Source organism: Nothoprocta perdicaria, unplaced genomic scaffold (genome assembly GCF_003342845.1).
Source record: "Nothoprocta perdicaria isolate Ctin4 unplaced genomic scaffold, notPer1 scaffold_303, whole genome shotgun sequence".
In the NCBI taxonomy this organism is placed as follows: Eukaryota; Metazoa; Chordata; class Aves; order Tinamiformes; family Tinamidae; genus Nothoprocta; species Nothoprocta perdicaria.
In genome coordinates, this window is record NW_020455537.1 from 516,461 (window position 1) to 523,838 (window position 7,378).

The window sequence follows — 7,378 nt, forward strand, 5'->3', positions numbered from 1 at the left end:
CACTTCTGACAAATGGATAGGAATAAAGGAGTAGAATCTTCCCACATTTGAGCTGTAATTGCCATTTCTCTATGTTATAGTAGTTTATAACAGCTTTATCACAGCATGCAAAGCAAAAGTGCAGTATGCCATTATTATAAGTCTGTAGTGGCAAATTTAGCATCAGTTTACAGACAGTAAAGGACAGAGTTATGGACTTAACTGGAGAGAGGAGAGCAAATGTCCTAGTCCAGAAGTATAAATAAAAATGCAGTTATGTACTGCAAATATTTTGCTCTGTGGTATTGAAAAATACATTGTGGCCAAAAATGTAAACAGAAAGATTATGTACCTAAATAAAAAGCATATTGGAAAGTATATAGCTGATGATCATCATAAGGTAAACTCATTTCTAGGCCCTTTTAGTGCCTCGTGTTCTGAGTTATAGTTCACAGTTCTAAAAATATTACACTAAAGGCCAAATCTCTTGACCAGCTGAAAAGGTGATGCCTAGAAATGGAGCTAGAGCTGCAGGATGCTCTCCTTTTCAGTGAGAGTGTGGATAGCAGAGTTGACACCAGTGCAGTGCTCAACCATAGGCTGGATGTTTCCTGAACAACTCTCTCAGCATTTGGCTTTGTTCAGTCTGTCTCCTGTTTGGTGTCCCCAGTTATATAGCCCAAGGTGCCCTGCTCAAGTGGTCAGTCTAAAGAGTTTGTTTCACCTGATTAAATCGCAACATGGGCTAATGATGTAGGCTAATTGACTGAAGCAAAATCCAGGCAGGGCTGATGGAGTGGTGTTAATGGAATAAAGGAAAAAAAAAAAAAAAAAAGAAGTGCTTGGAAGATAAAGGAAGAATTGCATATTTTTTTTCCCTAGGAAGAGAGGGTTTAAGATTATTATTTGCTCTAAAGTTTGAATTTATCTAAACTTTTTTTTTTTTTTTCTTGATTCTCAGTTGCTGTTACTGGGCAAAGAGAGTGACCAAGTTATGCATCTGTGCTTAGCTAGAAGGTTATAAAATTCTTTCCACACAGACTTTGCTAATGTTATTGATAGATTTTTCTTGCAGATTAGAACATCAGTGTGCTTTCATGTAGAGCTTAAATTCAAATCAAGATGAAGGTGAAGTAATGCAGATATGGTGGTTCCTCTATTATGTGAATGTTTCACCCAGAAATTCTTCTGTCAAATATTGCTGCAAGTATGAGTAAAGCTTACTTGATTTGTGATGCTGTCTCTCAGAGCATCACCACTGGCATATTAAATTGAAATAAAAATAAAAATAAAAGGTTCTCTGTCAGTCCATATATTTAAATAAGCTTTCTCTTCTCCATCCTTAGTTTTGAAAATGTCTGAATGTATGCTTTCGTTGAAGGTATGGCTAAATTGAATATTTTTTTTTTAATCTAACATTCTATAGAGAGATTTCAATTTTGAAGATCTCTTGTTAATCATTCTTCTAATCTCTACGAATTAATAGAAAAAATATACAAGCTTATTTTGGACTGCTTAGTGATATATACACTTTTTGTTAATAAGTTTTTCCTTTTATTGTTCCTCTTGTTGGTTGACATTATTCTAATAAATAGAAAAGCTGAAACCTTACTAATGCCTTCTAATTATACTCCTCTTCACAAGGATATGTCCTGAAGCAAGAGTGAACGCAGCCTTGCAATACTGCCTTTCCCACAGATTTCAGTGATTTTATGTAGCACTAAAGAAAAATATTTTGTTATTAGCATTATATAAAAAAATGTAAACAATTTGCTGTTCTTGTAAACTTACACAAGTATTTCCAAAATTCAATTGATAACTCACTGTATACCATTAAGAAAACAAAACTGAAGGGGGAAAAGAAAAAACACACACACAAAAACAAACAAGAAAAATGAAAGATTATTGAAAAAAATGTATTTCTTTTAGGGTGTTAATACCTACTAAAAGGCAGTTTCAGTCAAGTTCTCCATCTGATATCTAGAAAGTACATATTTAATTCTATGTACCTAAATACCGCATTGACTGCAGTAGTCAAGTCTTCCTGTTTTGATGGTAAGAATGTAAAAAAGCAGAGATTAGCAATTAAATGAAAATGATTTTTTTAATGTACTGTTTAACTGTCAGAAAAATTGATTTACTGCTGTCTTTATACTGTGTGAATCTTGAGTATTAAAATCATGCTAAATCATAAAGATTTAAAATCCACTCTTTATAGTGGTTTATCGATGTTTTCCAGTAGTTATTATTAAGTTAATAAATCAACTGCATATTAAGGATTGCTTTATTTAGGAATGTTGTTATTAAACTGTGAGTTATAAAATTAATTTTAAAATGAGGAAAGGGAGAGAATTTAGGTAGAATTTAATTAAACTTTTTGTTGCTTATGTCAGGAAAACTTTCTCTCTGCAGATGCAGGCGCCCAACCATTGCTATTGAGCATTCTGAACTTTCCACTCCATAGGTGGTGCTTGATGTTCAGCCACAAGCTTGTCACTCAGTTTCTCGGTTGCTTGGAGCTGTGAAATGACAGTTCCTGTGGAGCTGGGAGGTGCTCGTCCTCACAGGGCTTTCCCCAGGGACAGCTACCTCCACAGCTTGTCCTCCAAGGAGTCTGCCTGAAACGTGATAGCTTGGCTGCCAAGAGGCTCCTCTGGAGTCACCTTCCCCCTTCCTCTCTCATCCTCTTCTTGCTTCAGATGTCCCACTACAACCATGGCTGCAGTCATAGTTTTCATTAGTTTCTGTGGCAAATGAAAAACTGTGCTTCTTCATGTGAGCTTTTCATGTGAACATACACTGTTATGATTCTGATACATTTTTATAATTTAAAAATAAAGCTTTAAGAAAAGATGCTTGTATCAGAGATATATCTTTAAGGAAGTGGACTCATGCTGCCTTAAGGAAATTTTTGTTACCTATCACAAATTTCCTAAGCTTTAGTGTCATCTCTTCTGTTCCCTGGAGACATGAAAATTATTCTTTAGGCTTGGTATAGATTATTTTATCTGATAAGCTCACTTCAAAGTCTGATAGTTTCTGTGATTTTTTTTTTGGAAACTGAAATAGTTTTTAACAAGCCTTTGCATTAAATTTTCATACTTTTGTTAAAAGTTAAATTGCACTCTACTAATTGAACAGAGGAGGGAGCAAAAGTAATATTCTACTTTTATTCATCAATTTCATTAATTCTCTTACACCTAATTCATGGGGAAAGTCAACTCAAGATGGCTAGTTATTTGTATTTTGAAAACAAACCAAGATTTTTGTTTCCTACTATTTTTTGCTTTCTAAAATCTTTGCATTCCAAATTATATACCTGTTTAGAATGCAGGCATCACCTTTCCCAGTAATCTAACATAGTATCAGTTTAAGCAACACATGATATATTGTTTTTGTTTTGTTTGTTTGTTTTTTTTTAATTACATATTATAGGACTAAGGATACTGATCCAATTTGCCCAAGTCTTTCTGCTGATGAATTATACTGAAACTTGAATACTCATATTTTCTTAAAAAAAAAACAAATTTCTACAGATGCCTAGAGACCTACGCTTCTCAGTCACTTGCTGAAATGCTTTATTTGCTACTTGGGATATAACAGTCTCAATAGAGAAGAGTTTTCCCTTGTTTGCCATTTGGGAGGCAATATTGAGCTAATAGAGAACTTGACAGTTATGTGTCTTACCCCTGCTGTCCATGTGAGAGAGCATAGTTTTATAGGACGTTTTGACTCCTGTCAAATTGGAACCCCAATTAGAAAACTGGCCTAATTTTTCCAGTTTTCTAAACATTCCTTTCAAAGTTATTTCCGAACAGGTAGACAGACAGACAGACAGACACACACACACACACACACACACACACACACACACGCACACAGAGCAAACCTGTAGAGCTAAAGCACAAATTTTAAATCTTACAGTTCTTCTGTGTTTTTTCTCAACTGTTAGTAACAGGTCAGTTGGAGAACAGATGACTGGTTGCTAGATTGGAGCTGGCTTATGAAATTTATATATGTGGGAAATGTTCACATGTTGTTCTTCTGGAAATTATGGTTGCCATTTAAGTATGTTTCTCATGCTGATAAAAATATCATTCATTATTTTGCGGAGTTTGCTTTTATTGGCTCAAAATCACACTGGAGTGTTCCTTAACCAGATAACTCTCAGACATTAAACTGCTACTTTGTTAGGAGTTTTTAATTGTCTAAATACTGTTGCCCACTACTAAACAGGTAGAAACAATGCAGAATTTATGTTCTACAGTGTTATCACAAACTTTGCTTGATGATAGAGACAAGCTTATCTAGAATACTGTCATTTATTTATTTATCTATTTATTCTCCTTTTTACAAGAGGCATTTTCTGGGATAAGTCATCTGTTCCCTACTTCAGTTCCCTCATTTATATAAAATGCAAGTCTTCTTTTCTGTGTCTTGTCTTAAAATTGCTTCTAAAAACTGTATGTGTGTCAATTTGAAACTCTAAAGAAGAAGCACTAGAAGAGTATCTATTAGAGTGAATTTATGCAAAAGAATAATTCCTACGAATCTCTATTCAAATTAAAAAAAAAAAAAAAAGACATGATCAGCTTGAGCATAACTTAATATTATGTTTGTAAACGTAACATTAAGCTTGTAAAGTTTGTAAATCTGAAATGAGTTTGAACAGAAATAAGCATCAATATACCTGGGCCACACTGGGAGTTGCTATGGACATGTTTGGTAGAAGAACATAGGATATCTAAGCTTTTACTTCTTAAGTTATGTAGTTGTCATGCTGTCCAAGGGGCCTACAGGGATATAGGTATACTAAGCAACACTCAGTACTAATCTCAGTGAAAGCTAAAAAGCTTAAATTTAGAAACAAGAGCAAGAGAAAATTCAGAAATGCTATTTTATTATTTCTTTATTATTATATATGTTGATTTATAAACATTAATATTTTTATTCATTCCTTTTTTAATATTTTTAAGTCATCCGTCTTTAACAAAAGATTAAATGACAGCTAACTGTTTTCAGAGTGAACTTCCAAGGCAGGCATCTAAGTCTGAGGGAGAGAAGATATTTCAGACTATATTTTTTTCATCTTTACCCACTGGCTGTGTTAGGCATCTTGTCTGCTTAGTATTCTGTAAATATTATAAATGCTAGTCAGAAGTGGTTAGACGTATATATAGCATTGTATTTGTCAGACAGAAAATCACTGCCTATGTACTGTCCATATTTCAAGCTAAATAATGCAAACCAACTCCTAATGGAAAAGTGTGAAACTATTTCAACATGAGTTATACTGGGCTAGAAATGAAAACCCATTGAAAGAGGATAAAATGATTCCACAGCTTTTGGAACAAAGATGATTTGTACCTGGCCGATGTGGAGATGGACATAATGATTTTTTTTTTTTTTTTTTTTTGTGAATGATTCTGTGACTTTGCAATTACTGAGATGTGTTAGAATTTGTAACAGCTCATTTCTATGATCTCCCCTTCGGTCTCCTCTGCTCTTTCCTCTCCGTTCCTAGCTGCATAGGCCTGCCCTGTATTTGAGTTGCTCTTCATCTTGCTGAATCCCTCAATGAACTGTCACATTTTTGCTAAAATAATCTATGAGTGGGCTCATTTTTTGAAGTAGCTTACAGGAGATGGAAAATGGGACACTCGATAGGTGCAGGAAGGACAAAAGGGGATAGGGATGGCTGAAGGACTGCCCTCTCAGTGTTGGTGAGTTTGCTCACTTAATTCATATATGGGAACATGAGGCCTAGCTGTAGGTACATCAGGATTTAATGGGACTCTACATCTTACCCAGATGATCTTCTCTAAATTCAAAGAGTTTATGCTTTGCTGGCAAGAAGAGTCAAAGAAATTAATTTTCTAATTTTGGCAGATGAATATCTGACAGAATATTCAAAGATTTATATGTTCATCATAGGAAGATAATATTCTTTTGTGTTCTAGATTTCCGTGTACCAAATGTTAAATGTCCCTTAGCTGCTTCTCTAGATATCTGGGAAAAAAAGACAGCAATTTTCATGGTGCTTTGCTTTGTAGAAAATATTTTAGAGGATATCTTCCCAGAAAGTTGGAAAAATCTGTGGTCCAGGCGGTGGAGAGTATTGGTGATCAAAGACTGATTCATTTGAAGTCAATGCATTTCTTTACATACGGAGTATGCTAAACTATGCTGTCAGTTTTATATAGTACATACACTTTTTCCACTCCTTTTCTAAGTTGAGATGGAGCGATAAAATCAGCCTCGTTAATAAGGGATTATGTCAAGCCTTATATATTACTTTCATAGTAGCCAAGCTGACCTGATGGCTCACTGCAGTTGAAAAAAAAAAGGTCTTTGCTCACATATTGCTTTTTACTTTCCCTTCCTCATCCAATGCTACCCAGAGAGTGCGTTTTGTTAGCTCCAGTACTTATCAGACATTTTGAATGTATTTAATTCATGCAGTTAGAAGTAGGACCTTTTCATTTTATTTCTCCTTTTTGTGGCTCAATTGTATATCATCTTTTAAGTTAAAATGGCTTACATGAGGCTTTGGTAAGCATCAGAACTGGCATAAAGTGATGGATGCATTCCATGAGTTTTGAGAGGGGAGCTGAAATAAATGAGTAGTTTAACATTGCTAAGCAATGAAAAGACAGCTCATCTTCACTATGTTCACTATATTTGGTGAAACGATGTTCTTCAAAGTTATAGGTTAACTCATGCTGATGAGTCCTGGAAGTCCTGAAAATCACTGCAGGGCAGAGTAGTGCTCAGCAGTGAAATAATGTTTTGGATGTTAGGGCTTTCCTACTGAGGGTTCATGCTAAGAAGTTTCAGAAATACAAGCATGGAGGACATTTCAAGACACCTTTCAAAATAATCTTCTATATTGAAACAGGATTAAATGTAACTGTTATGTGTCTTATTTCACAAGTAGTGTGAATGTGTGTGTTGAGCACTGGAATGAGTTTCCAGAATTGAGGGAGGGACACTTTTTACAAGTGTTAGCATTTTGGAGTTCATAGTAAGATTTTCAGTATAAATGCTGGAACTTAAGTGTTTTGATCGTTGTCCCATCTTTGGAAAATTTTGAATACTTTAGTAGCCTCTGTTACTATTGCAAATACCTTCATCCACAATTCTGCATAATGAAAACTATTTTTCAGTCTCCCTCTGGATTTTATTTGTTTCTACTGTCTCCAGAGCTTCCGAGCTCTGCAGTGTTAGACTTTGACATTGAAGGTATCATTTACTATCTGTTGTCTAAAACCAGTAATGACTGAAGCTTTCACATTCTCTCCAGAGAAACTGATACATTTAAATTGACACAGAAATCAGCACATTTTTTTTGCCCCTACTCTATTAATCTGCACTTCACTTGTCTCAACATCTTGAAAGT